Source organism: Balaenoptera ricei, chromosome 19, assembly GCF_028023285.1.
Source record: "Balaenoptera ricei isolate mBalRic1 chromosome 19, mBalRic1.hap2, whole genome shotgun sequence".
Classification (NCBI taxonomy): domain Eukaryota; kingdom Metazoa; phylum Chordata; class Mammalia; order Artiodactyla; family Balaenopteridae; genus Balaenoptera; species Balaenoptera ricei.
Window position 1 is genome coordinate 63,007,229 of NC_082657.1, and position 14,091 is coordinate 63,021,319.

Genomic DNA, 14,091 nt, shown 5'->3' on the forward strand with positions numbered 1-14,091 from the left:
CACAAAAACTATTAGAACTGATAAATGAATTCAGCAAGGTAGCAGGATACAAGGTTAATGTACAGAAATCGGTTGCATCTCTTTACACTAACAATGAAATATCAGAAGGGAATGTAAAAAAAAAATGTTTAAACCTCTCAAAATCACAACTCCAAAAATAAAATACTTAGGAATAAGCCTGACCAAGGGGGTGAAAGACTTTTACGCTGACAACTATAAAATGTAAATAAAGGAAATTGAAGATGATTCAAAGAAAGGAAAAGATATCCCAAGCTCTTGATTGGAAGAATTCATATTGTTAAAATGGCTATACTACCCAAAGTAATCTACATATCTAATGTGATCCCTATCGAATTGCCCATGACATTTTTCACAGAACTAGAACAAATAATGCTAAAATTCATATGGAACCTTAAAAGACCCAGAATTGCCAAAGCAATCCTGAAGAAAAAGAACAAAGCAGGAGGCATAACCCTTCAGACAATACTGCAAAACTACAGTAATCAAAACAGCATGGTGTTGGCACAGTAACAGACATATGGATCAACAGAACAGAAATAAACCCGCACACCTACGGTCAATTAATCTTCGACAAAGGAGGCAAGAATATATACAATGGGAAAAAGATAGTCTCTTCAGCACGTGGTGCTGGGACAGCCACATGTAAATCAATGAAATCAGAACACACCCTCACACCATGCACAAAAATAAACTCAAAATGGCTTAAAGACTTAAACATAAGACATGACACCATAAAATTCCTACAAGAGATCATAGGCAAAACACTCTCTGACATAAATCGTACCACTGTTTTCTTAGGTCAGTCTCCCAAGGCAATAGAAATAAAAACAAAAATAAACAAATGAGACCTAATCAAACTTACAAGCTTTTGCACAGCAAAGGAAACCATAAACAAAACGAAAAGACAACTTACAGAATGGGAAAAAATATTTGCACATGATGCAACCGACAAGGGCTTAATTTCCAAAAGATACTAACGGCTCATACAACTCAACAACAACAAAAAAACAAACCACCCAATCGCAAAAAATGGGCAGAAGAACTAAATAGACATTTCTCCAAAGAAGAAACACAGATAGCCAATAGGCACATGAAAAGATGCTCAACATCACTAATTATTAGAGAAATGCAAATCAAAACTACAGTGAGTTACCACCTCACACTGGTCAGAATGGCCATCATTAAAAACTCTACAAATTAATTGTGAAGAGGATGTGGAGAAAAGGGAACACTCTTACACTGTTGGTGGGAATGTAAGTTGATGCAGCCACTATGGAAAACAGTATAGAGGTTCCTCAAAAAACTAAAAATAGAATTATTATATGATCCAGCAATTCCACTCCTGGGCATATAACCAGACAAAACTCTAATTCAAAAAGATACATGCACCCCTATGTTCATAGCAGCACTATTCATAATAGCCAAGACATGGCCTGAATGTCCAACAACAGATGGAAAAAGAAGATGTGGTATATACATATATACATACATACACAAACACACATACACACACACAATGGAATACTACTCAGCCATAAAAAAGAACAAAATAATGCCATTTGCAGCAATGTGGATGCAACTAGAGATCATACTACATGAAGTAAGTCAGAAAGAGAAAGACAAATACCATAGGATATCACTTATAAGTGGAATCTGAAATATGACACAAATGAACCTATCTATGAAACAGAAACAGACTCACAGACATACTAGTGGTTGCCAAGGGGCAGGGGGTTGGGGGAGGGGTAGAGTAAGAGGTTGGGGTGAGCAGATGTATGCTTTTATATATGGAATGGATAAACAACAAGGTCCTACTGTATAGCACAGGGAACTATATTTCAGTATCCCATGATAAAACATGATGGAAAAGAATATTAAAAAAAAAAGAATGTATATATATGTGTAACTGAATCACTGCTATACAGCAGAAATGAACACAACATTGTAAATCAACTATACTTCAATTTAAAAAATAGGAACTGATAAGACAAAATACATTTCAACAATATAATCAGAATAAACACAGGATAAGAGATACTTTTATTGAAGTATAGTTGATTTACCATATTGTGTTACTTTCAGGTGTACAGCAAAGTGATTTGGTTATACACTTTTTTGATTGTTTTCCATTATAGGTTATTATAAGATATTGAATGTAGTTCTCTGTGCTATACAATAAATCCTTGTTGATTTTCTATTTTATATGAAGTCACGTGTATCTGTTAAACTTACACTCCTAATTTATCCCTCCCCCTCCCTTTTCCCCTTCAGTAACCATAAGTTTGTTTTCTATGTCTGTGAGCCTGTTTCTATTTTGGACATAGGTTAATTGGTATTATTTTTTTAGATTTTACATATAAGTGATATCATATGAAATTTGTCCTTTCTTTGCCTTCACTTAGTATGATAATTTCTAGGTCCATCCACGTTGCTGCAAATGGCATTATTTCGTTCTTTTTCATGGCTGAGTAATATTCCATTGTATATATGTACCACATCTTCTTTATCCATTCATCTGTCAACGGACACTTAGGTTGCTTCCATGTCCTGGCTATTATAAATAATGCTGCAATGAACATTGTGGGGCAGGTATCTTTTTGATGCTGCGGGCTTTGCCCCCTCCCCCCTCACCCCTCACTCTCAACTGCCCCCCTGCACAAGCCAGTGGCCCTCCAGCTCCACAAGTCACTCCCGGCTCCCAGCCCCCATCAAGGGGGACCCACTGCTCACAGACAGACAGACAGACAACACTGGCCAGGCCCCCGCAGGCTTAACGCTCCTGCTCTCACACACACTTCATCCCCCTGTTTCTCTGCACGACCCCCTTGCTCCCAATTATGCCGCGATCCAAGTGGGCACGTCACTTCCTAACCATTCTCAGGTCACCTAGGGGGGGTCTGTGTGAGGGCAAACAGATTAAAATAGGGAAAAAATTAATTCTCCGGGTGCAAAAAGGGAATGGGACCATCCCCTCTCTTTCCTTAGAGCATTTTAAAAAACGTGTAAATTATCTCTCTGCCTCTTATGAAATGGATGTCATTTTATAAACAGCTACATAAGCCTCTTGCAGGTTTTACGACCCAGGACCATCCTTCTCAAGCACCTGGGAGCTGCCTCTTTGCATGTGAGCCTTAGGAAGGTGGCTCCCTATCTACCCCCAGTTCCCATGGGGGCAGGTGCCTGGCTCCAGGCTGAAACCCCACTCCCGAGAGATGCCAGAACTTTCACTGTCCCTTTAGATAAAGGCGATTAGCTAACACAGATGCCCCCAGTTAGAGGCGGAGTTGGCATGAACTATGTGTGACAAATGGCACTGTCAAGGCCTCCTGCGTGAGGACTAATTCTTGTCTGTCCTGGGAACGTGTGTCTAATGGGCTGAATCTTCTTGGCTAGATGAAAGGGTGAGCTTCCCTTGTGTGTGCAACCGCCGACCGGGTGTGATGAGCATCCCATTCCGGTTTCACGCTTATTCAATCATGACACCGTCCTCTCTATTCTACCCTGTGGAGAGGTTTTCGGGGTTGGCAGGAGGATTTGTTCTAATCACACAGGCTCACCTCAGAGATACTGCGGGTATGGGTCCAGACCATCGCAGGCAGTAAAGCAAGCACTGCAATAAGTGGGGCACATGAATTCTTTGCTTTCCCAGCGCACATGAAAGTGATGTCTACACTACACTGTAGTCTGTTAAGTGTGCGGTAGCAGCATGTATAAAAAACGATGTGCAAACCATAATTAAAAATACTTCACAGGGACTTCACTGGTGGCGGAGTGGTTAAGAATCTGCCTGCTGACCAGAGGGCAGACAGCAGAAGCAAGAAGAACTACAATCCTGCAGCCTGTGGACCAAAAACCACACTCACAGAAAGATAGACAAGATGAAAAGGCAGAGGGCTATGTACCAGATGAAGGAACAAGATAAAACCCCAGAAAAACAACTAAATGAAGTGGAGATAGGCAACCCTCCAGAAAAAGAACTCAGAATAATGATAGTGAAGATGATCCAGGACCTCGGAAAAATAATGGAGGCAAAGATCAAGAAGATGCAAGAAATATTTAACAAAGACCTAGAAGAATTAAAGAACAAACAAACAAAGATGAACAATAAAATAACTGAAATAAAAATACACTAGAAGGAATCAATAGCACAATAACTGTGGCAGAAGAATAGATAAGTGACCTGGAAGACAGAATGGTGGAATTCACTGCTGAACAGAATAAAGAAAAAAGAAGGAAAAGAAATGAAGACAGCCTAAGAGACCTCTGGGACAATATTAAACGTAATAACATTCACATTATAGGGGTCCCGGAAGGAGAAGAGAGAGAGAATGGACCCGAGAAAATATCTGAAGAGATTATATACTTGAAAACTTCCCTAACATGGGAAAGGAAATAGCCACCCAAGTCCAGGAAGCACAGAGAGTCCCATACAGGATAAACCCAAGGAGAAACACGCTGAGACACATAGTAATCAAATTGGCAAAAATTAAAGACAAAGAAAAATTATTGAAAGCAGCGAGGGAAAAATGAAAAATAACATACAAAGGAACTCCCATAAAGTTAACAGCTGATTTCTCAGCAGAAACTCTACAAGCCAGAAGGGAATGGCATGACATATTTAAAGTGAAGAAAGGGAAGAACCTACAACCAAGATTACTCTACCCAGCAAGGATCTCATTCAGATTCGATGGAGAAATCAAAAGCTTTACAGACAAGCAAAAGCTAACAGAATTCAGCACCACCAAACCAGCTCTACAACAAATGCTAAAGGAACTTCTCTAAGTGGGAAACACAAGAGAAGAAAAGGACCTACAAAAACAAACCCAAAACAATTAAGAAAATGGTCATAGGAACATACATATCAGTAATTACCTTAAACGTGAATGGATTAAATGCTCCAAGCAAAAGACACAGGCTCGCTGAATGGATACAAAAACAGACCCATATATATGCTGTCTACAAGAAACCCACTTCAGACCTAGGGACACATACAGACTGAAAGTGAGGGGATGGAAAAAGATATTCCATGCAAATGGAAATCAAAAGAAAGCTGGAGCAGCAATACTCATATCATATAAAATAGACTTTAAAATAAAGAATGTTACAAGAGACAAGGAAGGACACTACAGAATGATCAAGGGATGAACCGAGAGGAAGATATAACAATTATAAATATATATGCACCCAACATAGGAGCACCTCAATACATAAGGCAACTGCTAACAGCTATAAAAGAGGAAATCGACAGTAACACAATAATAGTGGGGGACTTTAACACCTCACTTACACCAATGGACAGATCATCCAAACAGAAAATGAATAAGGAAACACAGGCTTTAAATGACACAATAGACCAGATAGATTTAATTGATATTTATAGCACATTCCACCTGAAAACAGCAGATTACACTTTCTTCTCAAGTGCGCATGGAACATTCTCCAGGATAGATCACATCTTGGGTCCCAAATCAAGCCTCAGTAAATTTAAGAAAATTGAAATCATATCAAGCATCTTTTCTGACCACAATGCTATGAGATTAGAAATCAATTACAGGGAAAAAAAACATTAAAAACACAAACACATGGAGGCTAAACGATATGATACTAAATAACCAAGAGATTACTGAAGAAATCAAAGAGGAAATCAAAAAATACAGAGACAAATAACAATGAAAACACGACGATCCAAAACCAATGGGATGCAGCAAAATCAGTTCTAAGAGGGAAGTTTATAGCAATACAAGCCTACCTCAAGAAACAAGAAAAATCTCAAATAAACAATCTAACCTTACACCTAAAGGAACCAGAGAAAGAAAAACAAACAAAACCCAAAGTTAATAGAAGGAAAGAAATCATAAAGATCAGAGCAGAAATAAATGAAATAGAAACAAAGAAAACAATAGCAAAGATCAATAAAACTAAAAGCTGGTTCTTTGAGAAGATAAACAAAAACGGTAAACCTTTAGCCAGACTCAAGAAAAAGAGGGAGAGGACTCAAATCAATAAAATTAGAAATGAAAAAGGAGACGTTACAACAGACACCACAGAAATACAAAGCATCCTAAGAGACTACTACAAGCAACTCTATGCCAATAAAATGGAAAACGCTGAAGAAATGGACAAATTCTTAGAAAGGTATAACCTTCCGAGACTGAACCAGGAAGAAATGGAAAATATGAACAGACCAATCACAAGTAATGAAATTGAAACTATGATTAAAAATCTTCCAACAAACAAAAGTCCAGGACCAGATGGCTTCACAGGTGAATTCTATCACACATTTAGAGAAGAGCTAACACCCATCCTTGTCAAACTCTTCCAAAAACTTGCACAGGAAGGAACACTCTCAAACTCATTCTACAAGGCCACCATCACCCTGATACCAAAACCAGACAAAGATACTACAAAAAAAGAAAATAACAGACCAATATCACTGATGAATATAGATGCAAAAATCCTCAAAAAAATACTAGCAAACAGAATCCAACAACACATTAAAAGGATCATATACCATGATCAAGTGGGACTTATCCCAGGGATGCAAGCATTCTTCAATATAGGCAAATCAATCAATGTGATACACCATATTAACAAATTGAAGAAGAAAAACCATATGATCATCTCAATAGATGCAGAAAAAGCTTTTGACAAAATTCAACACCCATTTACGATAAAAACTCTCCAGAAAGTGGGCATAGAGGGAACCTACCTCAACATAATAAAGGCCATATATGACAAACCCACAGCAAACATCATTCTCAATGGTGAAAAACTGAAAGCATTTCCTCTAAGATCAGGAACAAGACAAGGATGTCCACTCTCGCCACTATTATTCAACATGGTTTTGGAAGTCCTAGCCACGGCAATCAGAGAAGAAAAAGAAATAAAAGGAATACAAATTGGAAAAGAAGACGTAAAACTGTCACTGTCTGCAGATGACATGATACTATACACAGAGAATCCTACAGATGCCACCAGAAAACTACTAGAGCTAATCAATGAATTTGGTAAAGTTGCAGGATACAAAATTAATGCACAGAAATCTCTTGCATTCCTATACACTAATGATGAAAAATCTGAAAGAGAAATTAAGGAAACACTCTCATTTACCATTGCAACAAAAAGGATAAAATAACTAGGAATAAACCTACCTAGGGAGACAAAAGAACTGTATGCAGTAAACTATAAGACACTGATGAAAGAAATGAAAGATGATACCAACAGATGGAGAGATATACCATGTTCTTGGATTGGAAGAATCAATACTGTGAAAATGACTATACTACCCAAAGCAATCTACAGATTCAATGCAATCCCTATCAAATTACCAATGGCATTTTTTACAGAACTAGAACAAAAAAATCTTAAAATTTGTATGGAGACACAAAAGACCCCAAATAGCCAAAGCAGTCTTGAGGGAAAAAAACGGAGCTGGAGGAATCAGACTCCCTGACTTCAGACTATACTACAAAGCTAGAGTAATCAAGACAATATGGTGCTGGCACAAAAACAGAAATATAGATCAATGGAACAGGATAGAAAGCCCAGAGATAAACCCACGCACCTATGGTCAACTAATCTATGACAAAGGAGGCAAGGATATACAATGGAGAAAAGACAGTCTTTTCAATAAGTGGTGCTGGGAAAACTGGATAGCTACATGTAAAAGAATGAAATTAGAACACTCCCTAACACCATGCACAAAAATAAACCCAAAATGGATTCGAGACCTAAATGTAAGACCGGACGCTATAAGACTCTTAGAGAAAAACATAGGAAGAACACTCTTTGACATAAATCACAGCAAGATCTTTTTTGATCCACCTCCTAGAGTAATGGAAATAAAAACAAAAATAAACAAATGGGACCTAATGACACTTAAAAGCCTTTGCACAGCAAAGGAAACTACAAACAAGATGAAAAGACAACCCTGAGAATGGGAGAAAATATTTGCAAACGAATACACGGACAAAGGATTAACCTCCAAAATTTACAAGCAGCTCATGCAGCTCAATATCAAGAAAACAAACAACCCAATCCAAAAATGGGCAGATCTAAATAGACATTTCTCCAAAGAAGATATACAGATTGGCAACAAACACATGAAAGAATGCTCAACATCATTAATCATTAGAGAAATGCAAATCAAAACTACAATGAGATATCATCTCACACCGGTCAGAATGGCCATCATCAAAAACTCTAGGGCTTCCCTGGTGGCGCAGTGGTTGAGAATCTGCCTGCCAATGCAGGGGACACGGGTTCGAGCCCTGGTCTGGGAAGATCCCACATGCCACGGAGCAACTAGGCCCGTGAGCCACAGCTACTGAGCCTGCGCGCCTGGAGCCTGTGCTCCGCAACAAGAGAGGCCGCGACAGTGAGACGCCCGCGCACCGCGATGAGGAGTGGCCCCCACTTGCCGCAACTAGAGAAAGCCCTCGTACAGAAACGAAGACCCAACACAGCTAAAAATTAATTAATTAATTAATTAAAATATCTAGAAACAGTAAATGCTGGAGAGGGTGTGGAGAAAAGGGAACACTCTTGCACTGTTGGTGGGAATGTAAATTGATACAGCCACTATGGAGAACAGTATGGAGGTTCCTTAAAAAATTAAAAATAGAACTACCATACGACCCAGCAATCCCACTACTGGGTATATACACTGAGAAAACCATAATTCAAAAAGAGTCATGTACAAAAATGTTCACTGCAGCTCTATGTACAATAGCCAGGTCACGTAAGCAACCTAAACGCCCATCAACAGATGAATGGATAAAGATTATGTGGCACATATATACAATGGAATATTACTCAGCCATAAAAAGAAACTAAATTGAGTTATTTGTAGTGAGGTGGATGGACACAGAGTCTGTCATACAGAGTGAAGTAAGTTAGAAAGAGAAAAACAAATACTATATGCTAACACATATATATGGAATAAAAAAAAATGTTTCTGAAGAACCTAGGGGCAGGACAGGAATAAAGACACAGACATAGAGAATGGAGTTGAGGACATGGGGAGGGGGAAGGGTAAGCTGGGACGAGGTGAGAGAGTGGCATGGACATATATACACTGCCAAATGTAAAATGGATAGCTAGTGGGAAGCAGCCGCATAGCACAGGGAGATCAGCTCGGTGCTTTGTGACCACCTAGAGGGGTGGGATAGGGAGGGTGGGAGGGAGCGAGATGCAAGAGGGAAGAGATATGGGGATATATGTACATGCATAACTGATTCACTTTGTTATAAAGCATAAACTAACATACCATTGTAAAGCAATTATATTCCAATAAAGATGTTAAAAAAATAAATAAATAAAATAAAGTTGAAAAAAAAAAACCTACAATGAGGTATCACCTCACACCAGTTAGAATGGGCATCATCAGAAAATCTACAAACAACAAATGCTGGAGAGGGTGTGGAGAAAAGGGAACCCTCTTGCACTGTTGGTGGGAATGTAGAATGCAGAAAGAGAAAAACAAATATCGTATATTAACGCATATATGTGGAACCTAGAAAATGGTACAGGTGAACTAGTTTGCAGGGCAGAAATTGAGACACAGATGTAGGGAACAGACGTTTGGACACCAAGGGGGGAAAGTGGTGGGGGGGCGGGGGAGGGGGTGTTGTGATGAATTGGGAGATTGGGATTGACATGTATACACTAATATGTATAAAATGGATAAAAGAACCTGTTGTATAAAAAATAAATAAAATTTAAAAATTCAAAAAAAAAGAAAAAAATAAAAATAAAAAACGCTAACCATCCTCTAAGCCTTCAGCCAGTTGTAATCTTTTGTGCAAGAGTAACAACAAAGATCACTGATCACAGTTCCCCATAACAACTGTAATAATGAGAAAGTTTGAAATATCACGAGGATTACCAGAATGTGACACAGAGACACAAAGTGAGCAAATGCCGATGGGAAAATGGCGCCAATAGACTTGCTCAACGCAGGGTCACCACAGACCTGCGATTGGCAGTGCCATCAAGCGAGCTCTGCCTGGGTTTCCTGACAGCTCGTGTAGGTGAGGACGGAGCCTTGGTCTGGAGCCGCCGGGCGCTTGTGGCCCAGGACAGCCCCGCACATGTCCTCACTCTCCCGGGACAGTACCGGCAGCTGCCTCTGAGGCCTTCGGGGAGACTCAGGCAGGTGATGGAGTTGAAGGTAGTCTGTGCGTGAAAAGGAGCTCTTTGACCTTTCTCTACCTTCTTAGTTTTCTGCAGCGGGCGCTCACTGTTTAGAATTAAGCAGCAGCAGTGATGTTTTGTGATTAGGGACATGGATGCAGGTCCCTTGCAGGCAGGCAGGGCTCCTTCCGCCTCTGCAGGCACTGCAGTGAGCGGCCCTCTCCTCTCGGGGCGCTCACAGAGGCGGGCCGCCTGAGGGGCGGGGGCCGATTCTGACGGAGGGCTCCGAGGGCTCCAAGCTGCACCCCGCCCCCGGCTCAGGAGTCACCAGCAGGAAGGAGGAGGGAGGGGGGAGCATCGCCGGGCCGGAGTAAGGCAGGCACCTGGCCCTGCCTGTGTCACGGGTGAATCTTTCCTCTCTGAACCTCAGTGTCCCCAAAAGGAAACCGAAAGAAAGGACAATGACCATTTATCAAGAACAGGACTTGCCAGGTACTATATTACTCCACACCTACTGTCTAAGTAATCTGAAATCTTTTCATCTCAGGACCCCATTTATGTTCTTAAATTACTGAGGACCCCAAAAAGCTTTGATCCATGTAGGTTGTATCTATAGGTATTTACCGTATTAGAAATACCTGAGGGGCTTCCCTGGTGGCGCAGTGGTTGACAATCCCCCTGCCAATGCAGGGGACACGGGTTCGAGCCCTGGTCCGGGAAGATCCCACATGCTGTGGAGCAACTAAGCCCGTGCGCCGCAACTACTGAGCCTGCGCTCTACAGCCCGCGAGCCACTACTACTGAGCCATGCACCACAACTACTGAAGCCGGTACGCCTAGAGCCCGTGCTCCGCAACAAGAGAAGCCACCGCAATGAGAAGCCCGTGTACCAAAACAAGAGTAGCCCCTGCTCGCCACAACTAGAGAAAGCCCGCATGCAGCAACAAAGACCCAACACAGCCAAACATAAAGAAATAAAGAAATACGTGAGAATTTTTAAAATATTCACGTTATTTAAAAATAAGTCATAAACCCATTACATGTTAGCAGAAATAATGTTTTTATGAAAAATAATAGTTTCCAAAATAAGGAGAGGAAGGACACCGTAGTGCTTCAAATCGCTTTACTGTTGGCTATTTAACAGCAGACGGTGGGATTCGCATCTGTGTCAATACACTATTTTCATTGAAGTACGCGACGAAAATCTGGCCCCACAGACGTGTGGCTGGAAATGCAGAGGCATTTCAGGAGCCCCGTCGGACCCCCCGGCAGGCACTAGAGACTAGCTTCGAGGTGGACTCTGCTACCCTATCCCCGACCCTTTACTCCTCTGTTACAGTAAAATCCATTGGTCTGTTTTGCACTTTGAAAGGATTTTTACCCAGGCATGACCGGGCCGTTTGGAAAAATCTAAGTTCACGGGGTCCAGTGGATCTCCCAGTGGAGAAGCACCTCACACGACATCAAACACAGACACGGCACTCTGTCCCGTCACCACCAATTTCGTCAGCAAAGTCCAACCCTGTGAAGCTGTCAAGCTGTGCAAAATTCTGATCTTCACGCGAGAGCCCGAGCTCTATCACCAGCACAGGCTCTGAGCTGGTCTCCTGGGCGCACCCTGGAGGAGACTTGGCCCCGTGGTGCACCTCGTCTCACGGCCACACCTGCTCCTCCCGTTTCATTACCAGAACCATTAAGAAGACAAAACTCAAGCGCTGAGATTCAGTACGATTAGTATCTTGTTGCTGCCTCATCAAGGACAGCCTCAGCGTCGGCTGTGGGGACACACGGGAGCACAGCCCGGGCCGAGGCCATCAGAGCAGAGGTCACCTTGTGCCAAAGGCAAGTGGCGTCTGAGTGGCTTTGACGTCACAGACCTTGAGGGTTCCACGGACCCCACTCTGAGAACTGGGAGACTAACCACTCACCACCCCTCCACCCGGCTCAGCTCCGTTTCCTGAAGAAGAAACTGGAGGCTCGGTGATGTCAGTGCGGGGCCCCTCCAGCCCTGCCACTTCCGTCTCTAGCAGGACAGGAATCTGTGCGTGGCCCCTGCTCCCACCCCACGCAGCCCAGCTCTCTGCCCCCCCCCAGCCTCTATTAAGGCCCCCTCCCCTCCGCTGGGGCCCTCAGACGGCCAAGCCCCCAGGCAACTCCCCCTCCCCCCGGCCCCCCCGCAGCCCAGCGATGACCCAGGTGTCCGTCGAGCCCCCACAACAAGAACACTTCACCACCGACAAAACACAATTCACACTATTTCACCCTCAAGACCAGCGTTGAGGATTGTTCCAAATGGCCGGTGAGAGGCGGGGGCCTCGTCTCCCAAGCTCTGGGGCTGTTCCCACCAGAGTATGGCTCTCCTAACCCTCACGCCCCCCGCCCACCTGCCGCCTCCCCAACTTGTCCCCGGCCCTGCCGCCCAGGCTCAAAGTCAGCAGCCACCTCAGGGAGTCAGGAGAGAGCTGAGGGGCTCACGTGGGCCACGGACACCTCTCCCCGTGCCTGCTGGCCCCAGGCCCTCCTCTGCTGGGAGCAGCCCTCCACCCCAGGCTCCGCGGTCCCCAACCGGCACACTCCACCCCCGCTCAACCGGAGGGTGGGTTAGAGGTTGGGCAAGGCCCCAGGCCCGCCTCTGAGGACCACCCTGGCGGCATCAGTCGCCCCTGCCAGTGCCAGGTGGCAGGTGCCACGCCTCCCGGACAATTCCTTCTCAGTCACCAAATCCCTTCTGAGCCAGGGTCCTGACATGGGCATTCTCACTTGGCTGGACTGAGCACCTGGAACCCCGGGCCCAGGCCACGCAGAGCAACCCTGCCCAGAGCCAACCACTCCCCCTGGCACCCTCCTTCCCACCCACCGAGCCAGCAGGCGCCTGTGGTCTGGGCCGGGGTCCCCAGCTCCTCAGTCAGGCGGGGGTGGGAGAGCCTGAGAGCGCCCCTGGCCTCGCAAGGAGGAGGACAAGGGACAGGCGGGCTTGGGGGACCCGAGCCTCCCAAAGATGCACGACCCTGAAGGACCAGAGGCAGCGTCAAGCGCCCTGGGCGGCGGGCCTGAAGCTTCCTGGGGTCGGAGGAAGAGAAAATGCTGTGCATCTGTGTGGCGCTGACACCAGGCACCTACTGCCTGAGAACATGCCAGAACCCAGCAGGGGAGTGGGCGTCCCATTGCCCCAGGCCAGCCCCGCCCCGCCTGCAGTTAAAGGAGCACAAAGGCACCTGCGTCCACACACATCTGCACGTCCTTACTCAGCCTCTCTGGTGAACCTTCTTCCCTGGTGTTTTTCTCTGCAATTTCTTTAATGCATGATTCTCAGTCCCCTCTTGATCCTCCAGAACCAGCTCAGACCATGAGCTCAGCCTGAGACACCAGAGCCCTGAGGGAGGGGCTCTCCGGGGTCACCCAGCCGTGAGCACCGCGCTAGGCGAGGCCTGTCGCACCTGGATGGCCTGACCAGCCAGCCACTGGACTCATGCCACTAGCCCAGGAGCTCTGGAGACTAGAATTCAAAACCGCGTGCAATGCGCTCACTACCCTCGGGGCCCATAAATCAACGCTGAGCACCCAGGGAAAAGTGTTAGGGTCTCGGGAGTTTTAAGGAGAGGAAGGAGTGGTGGGGAGGAAGGGAGGGAGGGGGAGGGAGGCGTGGGATGTGGGAGGGCTGGGGGTGCCACCAGCTGGGGGCTGCCCCAGGGCTTCCTGGAGGGGGAGGGTCCTGGTGAAGGTAGCGGCTAAAGAGACACTGCCCCAGGCACAAACCCCGACTGACTGGCTGTAATGACACGATGCCCCCAAACAGTGAACCGCCCGTTCGGGCTCCACCTGAAGCCGAGCACAGCGTCTCCTCGGCTACACGGTGGTCACTCTCCTGGAACGGCCAGTGCGGCTTCGAAAAGTGCAAAGAGCCCTTCGTGTCCACGCACAAAGCTCAAGGAACTG